The following is a 16,875-nucleotide window of genomic DNA, read 5'->3' as shown; positions in this document are numbered from 1 at the left end:
TTTCAAGGTAAGACATATGTACATTATTAGATTGCTTTTCTCGATTTTAAAGGGATAAGTTTTTACAACTTTTGGCATTATAAAATACCTTAAGTGTAAGCTTTTAGGATTTATAGACTTGCTACACGAAGAATCTGGGCTAATAGCTAAAAAGTTACCGTGAGTCCAGTAAATCTGGACTTGAATACATAGTATATATATAAATATAATAATAATATATTAGTAGTGGAAACTCTACTTTGGCAAGTAAACTAAAATGATGAAAATTCGAAAATAAAGGAGGCCGGAGAGTTTCCCGTGTGATTTAGTTTATTTTTATGTACATGCTGATGTAATATTAATGGACGAAACAATGTGATATCAGCGATATCTTTTTCTCGGGTTTTCGGTGAACGATTATTCGTTTTTGTCCTATTTTACCGATCACTCGGCTTAGCCTCTGCGGTATACGCGCACTGGACGAGTATATCATGACTTTTGGGACCAACTGTTCAGCGTAGCAATATTATTGTAAAAGCTTTTGGCGCGTTTAGTTTTTCGACGTGACGCCGGAGCGTCGTCGATAAAGAGATAATATGTATTATGATTATTTTTTTTTTTTTTTTAAGAGAAAGAGACAGACTACACATGCACGGTGGCCGTCCACGCACAGCCAAAACCCACAGGCTTTGCCCGCATGGGATATGCCCGTGTGTGTGTACTGTGTATGTATAAAACACAGCCGGCAGGAGCTTGCGCGCGCTCCACGAACAGATGTCGTGTGTCCGCGGATAGACCGGCGTTTTATCCGGCACGGCGTTTGCCATTCGGTCGGCCGACTCCGTTGTCAGTACCCGATCGCCGGTCTTTCCGTCGTCGCCATCCACGTTTTAAATTAATACCATTTTACGGTCACAAAGTCTCACAAAGGCGTGTGTGTGTGTGTGTGATGTTAATTTATCCGGTTTCCCGGTGGTCGTCTCGTGTCCTGTATAATATCCTGTTATCGCCCGTAGTGTGCACAAAGTGAAATATTGGCGCCCAAAACCGACCGAGGGTAAGATCACAAAAATAGTATTATATTATATGTATATTCCACGTTAGTCCCGACGTTTAATTAAATATTATTGCTAAGACGATCTCGATGGAACGCAAACTATGGCCGTTATTCGCTAAAAATCCCCCCCCTCTTCCTCACACTCGCTCTCTCTCTCTCACTTGCTCGCGAGATAGGACTAGAATAATAATAACATGAATTGGATCCTCGAGGGGATAATACAGCTTTTTTTTAAAAAAAAATTAATTAACGGAACAACTCGTTTTAATTATATTTTCAAAGATTACCTGAAAAAGAAGGGTATTGTCTATTTTTAGTGACGATGCGCAGCTGAGAAGGTATTGGATTTACGATAATGTGTTTCTATTTTTTGTAATATTCTTTTGTGTCTGGTCCCACGATACCTTTTTAACTACCAGACCTATTTCTTGGTGTAGCAAAGCTATCGTTCAGAAATCATACCAAAAAAGTACTTTATATAACCAAAAATTAAACAATTTTACCCCTTGCTCCTCAGAATCGAGATAAACTTTGAAAAAATGTACATATTTTTTTACTTCAAATTAATGCACGCCATAACATTTTGAAAAAAAGTCTAATTACTTACAAACATTTGTGAGATATCCTTTAGATATACCACTGATAAACCAAGAAAATATTCAAAACCCTTTCGGTAGATTCTTTTTCCTTATATTTTTCTTTTTTGGGGTGCAGTTTTAGATTTTAAGGTCGAAAAGTGACACTGAACTAGATCAGAGTAGCGATCTGAAGTAGATTTAGTATAGCTCTATAAAAAAATGACTTAATATTTTATTAAATGTTCAATAAATAAGTCGAAATGAAGTTGTCGTTCAAGAAAAAAAACTAATCTGTAAAGACACATTTGTATTACGAAAACTTAAAAAAATCAAATCACACGATTATAAACATGATTTATTGTGTAAAATATATTTATATTTACATTGAATGGTTTTTACTACACACGGTTTCGCATCCAAGTGTTATTGAAAGAGATTTTGTCACTTTCAGTATCATAATTCCTAAAGACTTGTGATCTCAGTGATTCCAATTAGATCCACAATGCTAGCTGTTTTTACTGCAAATTAACTGCAAATATTACCTATATCGAACCCGTTACCAAACGACTAAGTTAGTTATAATATAAGTATATATTATATACTTATTATATTATATATTATTATATATTTTATAATCGATTTTATGTTAAAAAAGACAATTAAAGTTGTTCGGTGCAAAATATAATGGCCATAATCCACAATTGTCTTAAAGCAATACATTTAAATAGCCTTTATAGCATAATAATAGCATTATTATTAATAAAAGGGTTTCGTTTTAACATTAAAAAGTCATAAAAAACCACAATTGGCAATCATGTTAACTCGATTTTCCCTCATTCAAAAGTGAAACTATGTAAGTGTTGTGAACATTTCGTGTAAACGAAAATCTGAGTTAAGGGATTATCACATATTTATATTCTATAATATAATTAACGCAGAAAATAATAAAAATATTATACTTAAAAGTCCGCGTAGAATATTTCTCTAAGCCACAAAAGTACTATGTTCTGCAGTCGTGTAGTTGAAATTGTTAAGTCTTTTCTAATTATAAACGTGTACATATTATACAATAGCTATATAGTTGATGTCAACAATCAATTAATGTAGGTAGTAAAATGTCAACAGTTATCTGTGGTAAAATGTTTGTCATTTCAAATGTACCATTGTTTGATAATGACATTCAACGATCTAGAGTCTAGACATCTCAATATTAAATTAGGTTACTCGGTTTTAACTATTCATAGACGAAATGTTTTGGACTATTACAAATCTCGTACTTTAGGAATAGAACATTTTCAAAGAGAAAAAATATTCAGCTAGTTGTATGAAATAAAAATCTAGTATGGTTTCCAGTCGGATATTTTCATATTACCTTAGGGCGTTGACTATATTAACTTATATTCAGTAAGCTCGTATGCATTACTCAAACCGTTTGAGTGACACTTACAATTTGAAACTGTCATGTAAAAAGTATACTTTACGGAAATTTGTTTATGCAAATAGCGAAGTCAATTTTTTTGTTGGTGTTAGTAAGATACAATAGGGACAAATTGTATTTGTATAGCTGGTCAAAATTCAAAATTTATAAAATGGAAAATCCAAACTATCTAAATTAATTACTTCAATATACGTGCCAATAATTATATTATTAACAATTATCGGGTAAGATATTCGGGTAATGTAAGGGTTAGAGCGAACGGCGACGGTCAACTAGACCCAAATACCGCAATGTGTATAAACGATCAATCACAATGCACGTGTTTCGCAAAGGTATTTCGGATGCTATTATTTTGCTGAGATATCCCATTATTATTATATCAATCCTGTTATTAGAAGACCGGTAAACTATAAAAGGGGCTGATGTTCATTTTTCTTTGAACGACACAATGTCTAAAGTAATATATTACAATAATACACAAACGGAATTTATTAAGACTCGAATTTGAAGTACTAAAATATGCATAAATAAAATATATTATTTGTTATTTTGAGCCTAATATTATCTTTCTTAAACAAGTGTAACCTCATTATACAACTCATCAAAACCCCTTATTTACAAAATCTACCATCTAAAATACTTAAAATTTGATTTTAGGAGGTTAAAATTAAATTTAAATTAAATTTTCTTTAATTTGGCCACATTATTTTATTATTATCTTAAAACGTACCTAAGTCTTTCGAAAAAAACGGTTGGAATAATTCCAAAATTTGTTATAAGACATTTTCTTAACCCCTCCCAGACTGACATTTTTCTAGCATATAACTTAAGAAGTTTTAATAGTTAAAACTAAGAATAAAGGTATATAACAAAATGAGTTTATGTAACTCGCTTATATTTATAACAAAAGGTGTTACGTTGATTATAAATATGTATATTATATTATAAATTATAATATTTGAACTTCATTTTTAATCATTAAGAGTATGTGTAATACATAATATTGAATTATAATCCAATTATTTTTTTCTTAGGTATTGCTTATGGTCTCAGAACTGAAGTATTCGAATTATGTTAATTTCAGTTCGCATACAATTTATGGAAATTTGGCAACGTGGAGAACGTGTACAATAATCCATCTGGATTACATAATTCACTTCTATGCCTTATGAAATATGCTTATAATTGAAATCACTAAATCCAAAATAATTGAAATAGTGTAAAAGCACATTCTGTTCTGGCAAGCCTTCCACTTTTAAATAGTTAATTTACATATTATATTTCAACTTAAATTACACTTTTCAATAAAAAAAAAATCTAGTGTAGGCACATTTAATAAACTTACCCCTAACATAATTATCACAATCCGGATAAATATAGAGTTCTTTGGAAATTTATATTGATAAGGGTTTTTTGTTTAGGATGCAATTAAAATATTACATTTTAGGCTACATAATATGTAAGAGATATAATTTCTTATAATTTACAGTATTCGTTTGGTAATATTTGACTTATTTTAAGTTTTCGAAGTTAGTAAATTAATGAAAAATATGTATTCAATATTTTTTTAATTTTAAATTTAGTTTTTATTATTTTATTTTTCTTATAATAAGTAATAAAATAAATAAATAAGTATTGTTTTTTACTCGAATTCTTATATACAAAATATTATACTAGAGTCAATGATTATATCGTAAGCTACCAACTTTGTAAGTTTAAACTCGACTTTTCCACTTTGTAATTAAAGTCATCGTCCTACGACGGTTAATATTACATTCTTGAAGCACAGCCTTTATTTGCATTTTAATTCATAATTTATGAACATATTACTGTACTGCACTGTATAGGACTTGATAATCAAATTCATATATTTATTTGGGGTTTTAATTGTTTTGAGCGTACAAATATACTTAATGCTTAAAAACAAACAAAACATTTCCTATGAGGGACGTTGTCGTCATGCATTGTGGGTTGCATTCGAGTCATTCACACTGTACTGTCAACAAAACTATAAACGATAAGTTCTAAACATTATTCTGCCACTCAAGTCATTTCAAACATTTTCTATCAGGCAATGCTGTTTGTGATGGCAATTAGTGATGAGTATAGAACGGTTGGATTATTGATTTTAAACTGAGTTCATAGCTACAATTAAAAGTTATAAATTAAAAATAATAAATCGAAGCAAAAACATTAATTTCTTCAACAAAAGTGATGATTGACTGTTGATTGAGTGGTTTTAGTAATATTATTGTTTCATTTGCAATGACGTTAATGAACTGTTCTCTATAGACAGAGTAAAAAATACGGATGAAGTCGTTTGAATGTGCCCTCTAAATTATTTGATGTTGCGAATACAGGTAAACGTCCGTTAATACACATTTCAAGAGATTAGTGAAAACCGTATTTTTTTTAGTTGCATGGACTTTTATAAATAAATTGAAATATCAAATTCATGGTTTTATACTTTATAGTATAACATACACACACACGCAAATACATAAAGACGTCACAGCTAAACTGAAGGTTGATTGGTAATATTATATATAATTGTCAATTGTCATTGACCATCGGCAATGAATGATTTATAGGGTCGCATGTGGGTTAATCGTGAACGAAAAACTAGACTAGACTAGAATATAATACGGTAATTACTTAATCACTTGGTGTTAACGCTTTATTAATTTAGGTAACATGTATCAATATAAATTATGTAATATATTAACTATTGTGAAATCTAGCGGGAATCATAGTACAATCAGCTTGGATTTATTATTTATTTATAATAATATAAATTAATGGGCACGTAAACTGTCGGATGGTATAAAATATGTACCATATTCCTTGGTCTTTGAGGACTAGTGCGCCCCTCTACCAAAATATATGTTGTGCTACGGTTATTGTGTTAACTAGTGGTATCAAATTCAAACAGCAGGTCAGTCCCTATAATATTGTGTATTCTACTGGAAATGCGGTTTTTTTACGAACCAGTTGGTAAAAAAAAATGATTATGGTTGTTTATTAATAGGTGTCGTGGGCTAATGACAAAAACCGTGTATTATGCGTCATGCGGGATAGAATTTTTACATGGGCGTTTTTTAAGCGGGTTGATTTTTACATAACATACAAAGTTCTATTTCTCTAAGGAAAATTCTGGAGATCGGCCACAAACCGTGTATGTCGTATACGGACAACATTAAGCGGGTTTGTATTCTAACGGGATGTTAAAAAAAGTATAACAAATCGGCATTATGGTAATTTTATTTATACAGAGTGCCGTGCATTCGTTTTGCGATGAGTCCTGTGTAAATAAAAGCTTTTAAATTAATTTTGTTTTAATATTCATACTCGCCGAAATTGCCCGCCACCGTATATTTGTTCAATGCTTTTGAAAAAACGATGTTATTATTGTTGTTTAAATCGCAGTCGGTGCATATGTTTATGATAACATGTTTGATAGTTTGTATATAGTAATATGAATGTTTGTAAATTTTTATCGGTAGCCTAAACTCGACTGTGGCGTTGCTTTTGGAAATAACGAAATGAACACACCGCGTGTCAATTGTGATTGGAAGCGAAATTCGGTACCGTTGAAATTGATTAAAATTGTATTTTATTTACTTAGTATTTAATTAAAACACAAAAACGCAATGCCTCGATGATATTTGTACGATAGTTAACGCACGTGTGTCGTTTTGGCGTAATATGCACCAACGCGGGACGACGGTATTGATTTCGATATTTTTAGCTTTTTAAAATCAAAGCAAAATATTACTATGGTAAAACGTTTTGTAGAAGTACACGGCTCCATACACCGGGTATCGGGTATTGCTATTGTTTATTACCGTATGGACTTATGCGGTTGAAATAGAATAACGTGCAACAATATAGAAGGCCTACGCAACGTGCTCGAGACGCCATTGTGTGGTTGAGAACTTGGCTCTAAACCGGCTTCTAATGGGCGGATAAAAAGACTTTTTGCTCGTGTGTTACCCGAGATCGAATTCCGCCGACGGTAGACTTCAATTATGTTGCTACTTTCTTTCACCTTTTGTTTTCTCTCTCTCTCTCGTATGTTCTTACGGCCGTTTTGTTCGATAGCATCCATGGTTTTCTTTTGACTGGGCATTACACGTGTGTGCGTGCATTTGACAGCCGCATATTGTACCACAACCACAATCTTAAAGTCATAGGGAAGCCGTAAATTTCCAATGAACTCAAACCCGTCCTTTTACCGCAAAACGTGAACTATTCCACTATATTATATACAGTATAATATATATATATATATATACACACACACACATACATAATAGTATATAGACAAGCGAAATTCAGTCACATAGGTACGATTTTGGTTTATGGCGTTTCGTGCATTTACAATACCTAGGTACCTACTTGTTACTATCTCATTAGTACACACGATGATGTATTTAAAACATTTCTACTAGCTTGTCGGTAGTGGCGGTCGACAAATATTTTTTTTTTTTAACAATTTGTATTTGTATTCATTATGTTCAACAATTTGTTTATTTTTTATTGCTTACAATATAATATTTTGTCGGCCGTCCAAGTAGAATTGATATGACACGACGGGCGTTGCTTGTTTTCCATAAACGGTCCATACCTACTAAACTTTGAGCAACAGATTTACAAATCGTGCAATGATCGAACACGCTGTGTTGTTTTGATCTTCCATTTTGTTTATCAAACACACTAGCGTTTTACAATATTACCATTGTGTGCCAATGCATAAAAGCATAATTTTCCTAGTGATTTCACTGTTTCACAACGATATCAGTTCGTGAACATAAATTCAAAAACAATATGTTTAATTCAACTGTAAATGTCAATCACGATATAAGAACTTTCTTAAAGAATATAGCATATATAGTTACGCATGTAGTTTCTTACAGTTGTTCTATTTTCCGATAAAACTCGTCCAAAACACATTTTATTTTAAACTTTTGTATTTTATTGTGATATGATGCTCAAGTTTTGAAACAATACTTTATATATTTTGTATTGAAATAGATTTTTTTCTAAAGAAGAAGATTTTTTAAAGAAATGAATAAAAAGTATTTAGATTTTTAAATAAAACTACTATTTTACTGCTATTAACTCACTGCATACAATTTATGTTTGTTTTTATAAATTTTAGTTTTATGTATATATGTTTAGATGTATTATCTTTCCAATGCAACTTAGTGCTAGTAGTGTATAAACGAACTTTTTCAATTGAACATCTTAAGGCTAAATAAAATATATGAATGAAATATATTTTAATTTAAAACGGCATTGTCATTTGAAACAGTTTTAACCAGGATACATAATAATAATTATACAATTTGTAAATTTTTCTAAAATAGTAAAAATAAAATAATATTATGGTAATTAGTTTGATATTTAGCCCATGACAGTGAAACTATAACAGAATATCTAAAAGAAAGAACAGTACAAACTTTCAACACACAGTTTGTTGAGTTTTATAGGCAACAGCTGCTGTTGTAAAAAAAAATTGAGAAAAAAAGAGAATAATTACATATTTTGCACACAAGCCCCTTTTATGCCAACCAGTCGAAGTCGCGTGACGTCATAGTTGTGATGAAAAAAGGTTATTACGTAAATACGTTTGTAGTTGTTAATTAACGTGGTCGCAGATTTTGACTTGATAATTACTTATAAATTTTAGTCTTTTTTAAATTTTTCAATTAAGGAGCACGTTGTATATATTTTCCAAAAATATAGGAAACGTGGGTTTTCCTTTAGCTTATGCAATCGTTTTAACGAAAACGCTTACTACATAGGTACATTATACAAGTCTGTACTCCATCTATACCAAATTTTTATATTTACAGCAAAATTTCCTTTCGCGCATTTGCAGTTTTATCGTGAAAAAAAAAATTTGGCTTTTAAATTTACTTATGTGCGCAGAACGATTATGGTTTATGACTTTGATGAGTTTTTTTAAATTCGTATTCGAAAAAAATTGATTTCTTCCTAGCCCAAACGCCATAGTTATATTCCACCTTCTCAAAAATCTAAACGAATGTTGTCGCTCTAAATTTCTAGTAAGGCTGTTATAGTAAAGCCTTAGTAGGACCCATTTCTATATTAAGAAAACCATTATTGATAGAAACCGTGAAATCATACAAAAATTAACTATAATCATTGAATTATCATTATTATTTTTGTTACGAAAAACATAATATTCCGATACACTAAATACATATAGTATTTCTGTAAGGTAGTTTGAAATATTAACTTCATTTTATATCTAACTCAAAAACTATAGCTCGTAATAACAATTTGTAACATATTTTGTAATGAGATATTACACAATTTTGTAGGAAATTTCGAAACTCAAAATATTTCAACCTTATTTATTGTTCGCTTTCGAAGTATCGTTATGAAAGAGTTTTTTTCATAAATTAATCTCTCTTAGCTTTATAGTGGTTTATTTAAAATTAAGTCTATATATTTTTTCTATTATTTATAATAATATTCTTTTTTAGCTTTTAGTATTCTACTTTTTAAAACAGTAAACATGAAATCGTGTTTTAAAGTTGAACCAATTTTTATTAATATTTTTAGATTTTTACAATGATTATTTTGCGCAAAAACAATGTGTTAAACCTATAAATGTCATATTCCGAGGTGTTCAACTACTTTTAATTAAGTAATATACCTAATCTAGTATATTTTCATAACGATTACAATATTTATTACAGTGCTCAGTGAATTATTAAAACGGGTTTTAACTTTTGATACTTTAAAATTTACATTCAACACACAAAATGTAAAGTCTCGACGAGATAGTGGTCTACCTTTATTTTGTGAAACCGAGGCGAGGTAGAGCTTTTGAATTACTTATCGTTATCTCGATGATTGAATTAATTGAAATGTAATTAAGTAAAAAGTAAACAAAGATAAAAATAATTAAAAATAGTTGACGCACGGGTTCGACTACCTTTTTGCTTGGAGTAATAATATATTATAACGCTGTTAAAAGTTCTTCTGCTACTTCCTGTACCCTTTACAGACATTGTTTTAGTTGAACTGAGTACTAATATTGTATAATGTTTTTGAATGTGCATATTATTCAAGTTAGCATCTATACACCAAGCGGTTATGTCCACCGGTGGCAAATGTGGCTCTAAACAATATAAAGCAAATGAAAATCAAATTAAAGAGGATTGAAATGATTATTCAGATCTATTGTAATTTTATTTTTTTATTTTTCTTTATAAAAATTATAGGATAAGTATTTTTTTTGTTTTAATGACTTTTTTTGTTTGAGCGTTTAATACAAAACGCCGTTTAACATTCATCGAGACTATTTAATATCGATTATAAAACTGAAAAACGCCATTATCTATATTTTGATGGGCTCGCTTAAGTTTTTCACAACGCAGTCATTGTTTAATGCTATGTTGGATAAATTAAATGACTCGCGTATTGAAAATGTCCATTGATATTTAATTTTTGACATCCAGTCAGAATAAACACAGAAGAATGACTGTTAATTTATTCAAAATATTTAAAAACAATTCCGAGAATACTTAATATGCGTTGGTCTTTCGGTAATGAACTGTAACCCATTCTGACGACGCTAATTATGCGATTATTGATTGAAAGGCAGAAAATGATGATGAAAACCTCACAAGTCTTAAAACCAAAAATAATGACACGCCTGGGTTATCAAAGAAATTCCATATAATCCGCCACACGTCTAACTTAATACAGCTTATCACAGTATATTATACAGCACTATTAATGTACAACATTTTTCGCGCTTAAAGTTTGCCTAACTTAACAATCATTTCTGTATAAAGGGTTTTTATGGCGCTTTGGAAGTTAGAACTCGAATTTAGACTTCGATTAATCCATCGTATTGAGCATATATCATTTTATTTTCTATGTCATAAATAAATGAATACATAATAAACTAATTTAAACTAGCTTTGTTCAGATTTATATTAAAAACAAAAATAGAGTAGATTCATTTTCCTGTAGGAGTAGTCAAGGACATTGTAAATAGTTTTATCTGCAAATGTCAAATATAATTTCGTTTTTTGGCACACTCACTACTTAAGTGAGCCTCCGAACTATTTACACACCAATTGCAATCATATTAAATTTATTTTCATTGAATACTAAGATTGATACACCAGAAGACATGAGCAGTGCATTAATATATTCAGACTTGCTTGTATTGTAAATTAGGAAAAAAAAGGTGCATATTTGCAGACATTATATGTCCCCTCTAAGTGAAATAAAAATCGCAACCTCGTTGATATTATATTATATTTAAATCATATTATATTTATTATAAATCTTAAGTATGAGCTAAGTAATAAGTAAAGTTTGTTAACAAAAAACACTGTCTATTTTCAGTTTTACTAATCATATTTTTATCTATTTTGATTTATATTTCTATAAAGCTATTTGGTCTTGTATGATTATTTGAATTATTCCTGTATTACAAATACAACGGCAAATGTCCACATATGGTAACATAACCAGAAGGATGATTTGCGCCAGGGGAAAATGGCATCGTCGCATAGTAGTATGGCAAGCAAGGTCGGTCCAAAGGGAAAATGCCCATTAACTTCAGCCACATTCAAACCAAAGCGCATAAAAACTCATGGTTATAAAAATAAAAACGTGAAAAATCTTAGAGCTGTACTTGAATATAAAAATAAGCAATAAAGTGATGCGCGATGGGTGTAAAAGTTGTTGTTATAATATGTAGTCCTAGAAGTTGAGGCTGAAGGTAAGTAATTATCTTTAAATACTATAATAACATGTCTGCTAATAACAAATTGTTGTCAATTATTCGTATAATTACTCCAGACTGCGGTCAAATAATTAAAATGCATGATGAGAATTACCTTTTACATCAAACTGTTACCGCGCATTAATTTAAGGTTATTTTTTATACTGAGATTTAAACACCCTTGACAAGTTTATATTGTATTTACATATTTCCGACCATAAATCTTAAATACACGTCAGCTTCAACGCGACAATATGGAATATGATTAAAACGACTTATAATATTATCAAGTTGTATGCGGTCTCGCTAGTACTGTCTATTTTATTATAACGGACGTAGTTTTTTACACGGTATAATATGAGTATATTCTAATATGCCTCTCAATTTAGCAAGCATTAAACGGCAAAATTTTCAACGATGTCAATGGAATAACTTTGTCAAGTTTGTGTAAATTGAACTCAACAGTAAGATTGACAGTTGACATTTAATTAAACAAGGACATTTTTTTCTTTCGATTACGTTCAAATTTAGTTTTCAAGTGTTATTTGACTTTCTATCAAGACATAGTACAAGACATTTTCTTTTGATGTTTTCCGTGTTATCGAATCAGCGCAATGTTTGAAGTGGTATGAAGTCAATATGATTCCATATTTACTTGACTAAATCAGTCTGTCATATTCTTTTGATGTGCCGTAATGTATGAGAACAGTGAGTTCTTGAGTAAGTATAAAATCGTACCGTTACACGAGACAAATCTAAACTTGTTAAAGTGACTTTATGTAAAAGCTGAAGATAATAAATCTACACATAGTGACAAACGCAGAGTTTGGCATTATTCATTTAGATACATTTAAAAACATACATCGTTTTGATAAATCATAAATAAAATATAAATTTGATTTTGTGAATAATTTGCTTCACGGTAAAAATGAAGTTTTCAATCATAAATAATTTTGTCGGAAAATAAAAGTTAATTATATACGATTAAAAAATGTATATTTCATACAGAATAAAATCGTCAATCATCAAATAACTTTTAACTTCGACTTAAACAAACATATCTAAACAGGTTATTTACAATATTGATATGAAGAATAACAATAATCGATATCATTTTAATAAGAATACACTAATCCAATATGTCATTCGTGGATAACATAATGTTAACGTGGCTGTTCTGACACACTTGTTAGGTCACTTTAAACAAGTATGTAGAATTCATTTCTTTCCGAACGGCGCAGTTTTAGAGTGAAACCGTAGTTTTACTTCCAGACTCCAAAGGTCCACAGTATCTAAGCTGAAAAGTCTATCGACGAATCGATGACACCTATATATATATCAGCCTGGCCCGGTCTACTGCACGTGATGATTGGTAGCCGCAAGTGGTTGTTCTATAGCGGGGTAGGCGTAGGCTGTCACACGGCACACCACAGTAGATTGATTGGAAATGCGCAGACCGCATTATTAATTCGGGGTAGGTACATACTGGATATCGGCCGTTTAAACATTTTCCTTGATAGTACATAATATTGTATATAAGCCCAACAGAAGTAAACTGGTAAAAGTCATTTTTTTTTTCAAAAAAATTAATATCATCACGGGTCAAAAGAAAACTCAAAAGATTCTCCGTAAAATGCCCGTGTGATGTAATAATTATGATATTGAATGCATTTACATTTTACAACTGACCTAGATTTTAGATATCAAAAGTCTTTTTAATAATCCGGCCATTTTTTACTACTTTTCTTTTGACGGGCTAACATTAAAGTGATGATGAAAAATATTAATTTTTTGTTCTGTGCGAAATGTGCCGGTATAATGAAAAAAAAAATTAAATACATTTAATCATTAGTCAAACCTGTTAAATTCGTTCCTCTTTAGCATATATATTATACGTGTGCTTTATAAAAAAAAAAGGAACGTACTCGTTATTTTATTTTCAACACAATTTTAGATATTGTAAAGAACTACATTTGGGACTGAAAGTAATACTTATTTGGGGTGTACTAAAGAAAATATAGTTCATTAAAACTGGAAAATGTTTTTAACAATTTTTTTTAAAGCGAAAGAAGTGAAGACTTTCAGAGTACATTTGAATGTAATAAAACGTCTATACCATAAAAACTAAAAGGACGTGGACTTGTGGTCAGTAGGAATTCGACAACATCAACATTTTATATCACATAATAACTTTTAATATGGTATACAAAATTTCAAAAGTATATAGACTCTCAAAATTGACTATTAAAATTGCGTTTTTGTAGTTTTATGTGTATTTCTTATGACTACCTTTTGAGTAAAATACATTGAGTTTTGTATATTTTTATAATAATATCTAAAGCGGTTCTATCATTTTAAAATTTATTTCTACCTACTTTCAAACAAGTGACCAATCCGATCTGTGGCATAAATGATTTTTTCGTCAGTTGGTTGTTGTATCAAATAAAAAATGTAAATAATATTAATTTTTAGCTATACAACAAAAAACTATCTACAAATTCTATGTGCAATACATTTGCGATATGTTAACGTAAAACAACCCTTTTGTAATCCACTGGCCTTAATCAAATTGTGCTTTTGGTCCTTAACAATAATTATTTGAATACATCACTTTACTAATGAGCCGAATAAATTGTATTTCTTTAATTGTATTTTTTAAATTATGTAATTTATTGTATATATAATATAATATGAAAAATATACTTTTCGTATAAAATAAACACACTATCCGCCCGTTAATATAGTTCTGGATTGCAATACAATTTTTAACGGTTTTTTGTATAAAAGTTTGAAACATCTTATTAGTGTAGGCCATTTTTGTTTATTGGAAAAATATATTTATTGGCTATAATCTATATTAATGTATAATAATAATGTATTACGAGGTTCATCATAATCTAATGACGACATATTAATTGGTTTTTTTCGTATGCAAATATTTTTGTAGATAAATTTATACCAATGGCAGTTTATCAAGAACGCATTTCACTAGTCCAGATTGAATAGTTTTATTTTTACAGCCACTCGACACGAACAAACTGAACCATTATAACTTGTTATAAATACATCTCAATGCCTAATACTCAATTTAAGTATAGAAATGTACTTTTGAATGGGATCTGGACAATAGTGATCGAAACTATTAATTGAAATTTGGACTAAAGCGGTTATTGCAATAAACCAGGTCTTCTTTTGTTCGACATTTTTTTTATCAAGTATTGCTTTAATATTTTTACTGTGACGTCAGCCACAAGCAATAAATGATATCAAAATACTTTTTGTAAAAGAAAATTAATGGTAGCCACTTTGAAATTTGGCTTTATTAATTTTTTCAGAAATCATAAATAAAACGATTATTAGGTGTTAAATATTACAGGACAATATTAATTTTATACGTATTACATTTTTTTCTCCTAAACTATATTTACAATCTGTGTACAAGAAAAAAAAAACAATAAGCAAACCGAAGTACATTTAAAAAACTTTAATAAGCGAACAAATATAAGTTAAAAGCTATGCTAAAATAAATACAAATCGCGATACCGTACTCGCAAAAATATTAAAGTATATGTTTTACATTTTGGATGAATATTTATTATACTTTTAAAATTTATCAAAATAAGAATCATGTCTAAATATTGAACAATTTTTTAACACAAAATTCAGTTGTAACTAAGTAGTAGAAAAATTATGATTTTTTTTTTTACACTTTTAGAATATCATTAAAAAACGTTGGTCGTTAAAATAAATAAGATCTAGAATGTATCAATTTAAATTTGAAATTTTCCCTTTAATTTTTTTATTTAAAACATTTTTTTTTACCGGTGTCGTTCTCAGTAAAAATGGCGTTTCTCGTATTTCAAAACTTAGTATCAGACAAAACAATAGCAGACAAATATTCGGAAAAGTTTTAGTTTCATGTGAAACAAAAGCGATTTAATTAATATTCATTAAGTTCTACTTAAAAATGATGATATATTTTATATGAAATTATAATTATACATCTTGCAAAAATAAATGAAAAATATTAATTTACAGCTCTGTTACAAGAATTAATACAACATTTTGTTTTTTCTTTCGCAACCACGGTGTAGCTATATGAAATGGGAAATATATAGGAACTTTCAAGAAGTTCCAAAATAAAACGAACGTGGAGGACGGTCGACTTAATGTATTACACTTAGAGTTAGGTATAAGAGGAGAAGACACGACACTATTGCGTAGGTGACAGTTCGAGTAAACATTATTTTGGAGTTTTTCAATTTACACGGCTTTGTAGTTTGTACTACCTTTTTGCTAACAAAATAAACTCGGGTTTGTCACTCACTGACTTTTTTCATTTTTTGACGTTGCTTGTTATTCACAACATAAACCAATGGTAACTACTAGTCACATAATACATCACCCCCAATAAAGGTGACCCATCATTTATCTATATTCAAGACCATTTTTGAAAATGTATTCTAGTATAATATATTGTTATACCAAATATCCATCGATTTATTTAAATTTTTGCACTTTATATTTTATTGCGATACTCAATACTATTCAGTTTTATAAATTATTGAATATTAAATAACGCTTCAATCGTTGATTATCAATATTCGATAATTAAATTTCAGATTTACTAACATGCTGTCTTGTTTTGATTTTATTAAAACAAATGAAGTGATAAGAACCAAAGGGAATAAAAGTTACGTTTTTTTTCTTAGAAAACAAGTTTTTTATTATACAATATTTGTTAATGAACCCTATTTCTAACAGTGTTAGTTTTGAAATATCTTTTCATTCATTTTTGAAATATATAGATTAAAGAGAACTTTTGAACATTACCCATAAGAGCACATAGATAACAAATGATTTTTCTCTCATGTAAAATTATATAAAAGCACTTATATCCTTTTGGATTCTTAACACTTTTTACACAATTATTTGTTTTGTTTTTAAAACTTTACAAGACTTCAATATTCTTACAAATACATTTCTTTCAGTATATTTTGTTTATTTTTTGCATTTCCGTTAGAAACAAAATTTGTTCAGATCT

The 16,875-nt window shown here is 29.6% G+C and overlaps 1 protein-coding gene across 1 annotated transcript in view; it reads left to right on the top strand.

Moving 5' to 3' along the window:
* The first annotated feature begins 819 nt into the window (after nucleotides 1-819).
* Nucleotides 820-16,875, top strand: part of LOC126842732 (G-protein coupled receptor dmsr-1) — a 44,744-nt gene continuing 28,688 nt past the window's right edge. Inside the window, exon 1 of the mRNA XM_050579851.1 lies at nucleotides 820-1,036. The gene's annotated coding sequence lies outside the window, so the exon portion shown is untranslated. The remainder of the gene's footprint in view (nucleotides 1,037-16,875) is intronic.

This window comes from Adelges cooleyi, unplaced genomic scaffold (genome assembly GCF_023614345.1).
Source record: "Adelges cooleyi isolate 19-005CV unplaced genomic scaffold, UGA_ACOO_1.1 ACOO_flye_CR_arks_rails_tigmint_CR_PRNA_574, whole genome shotgun sequence".
NCBI lineage: Eukaryota > Metazoa > Arthropoda > Insecta > Hemiptera > Adelgidae > Adelges > Adelges cooleyi.
Note: the sequence above shows the minus strand (reverse complement) of the source record. Positions and strands in the feature narration are given on the sequence as shown.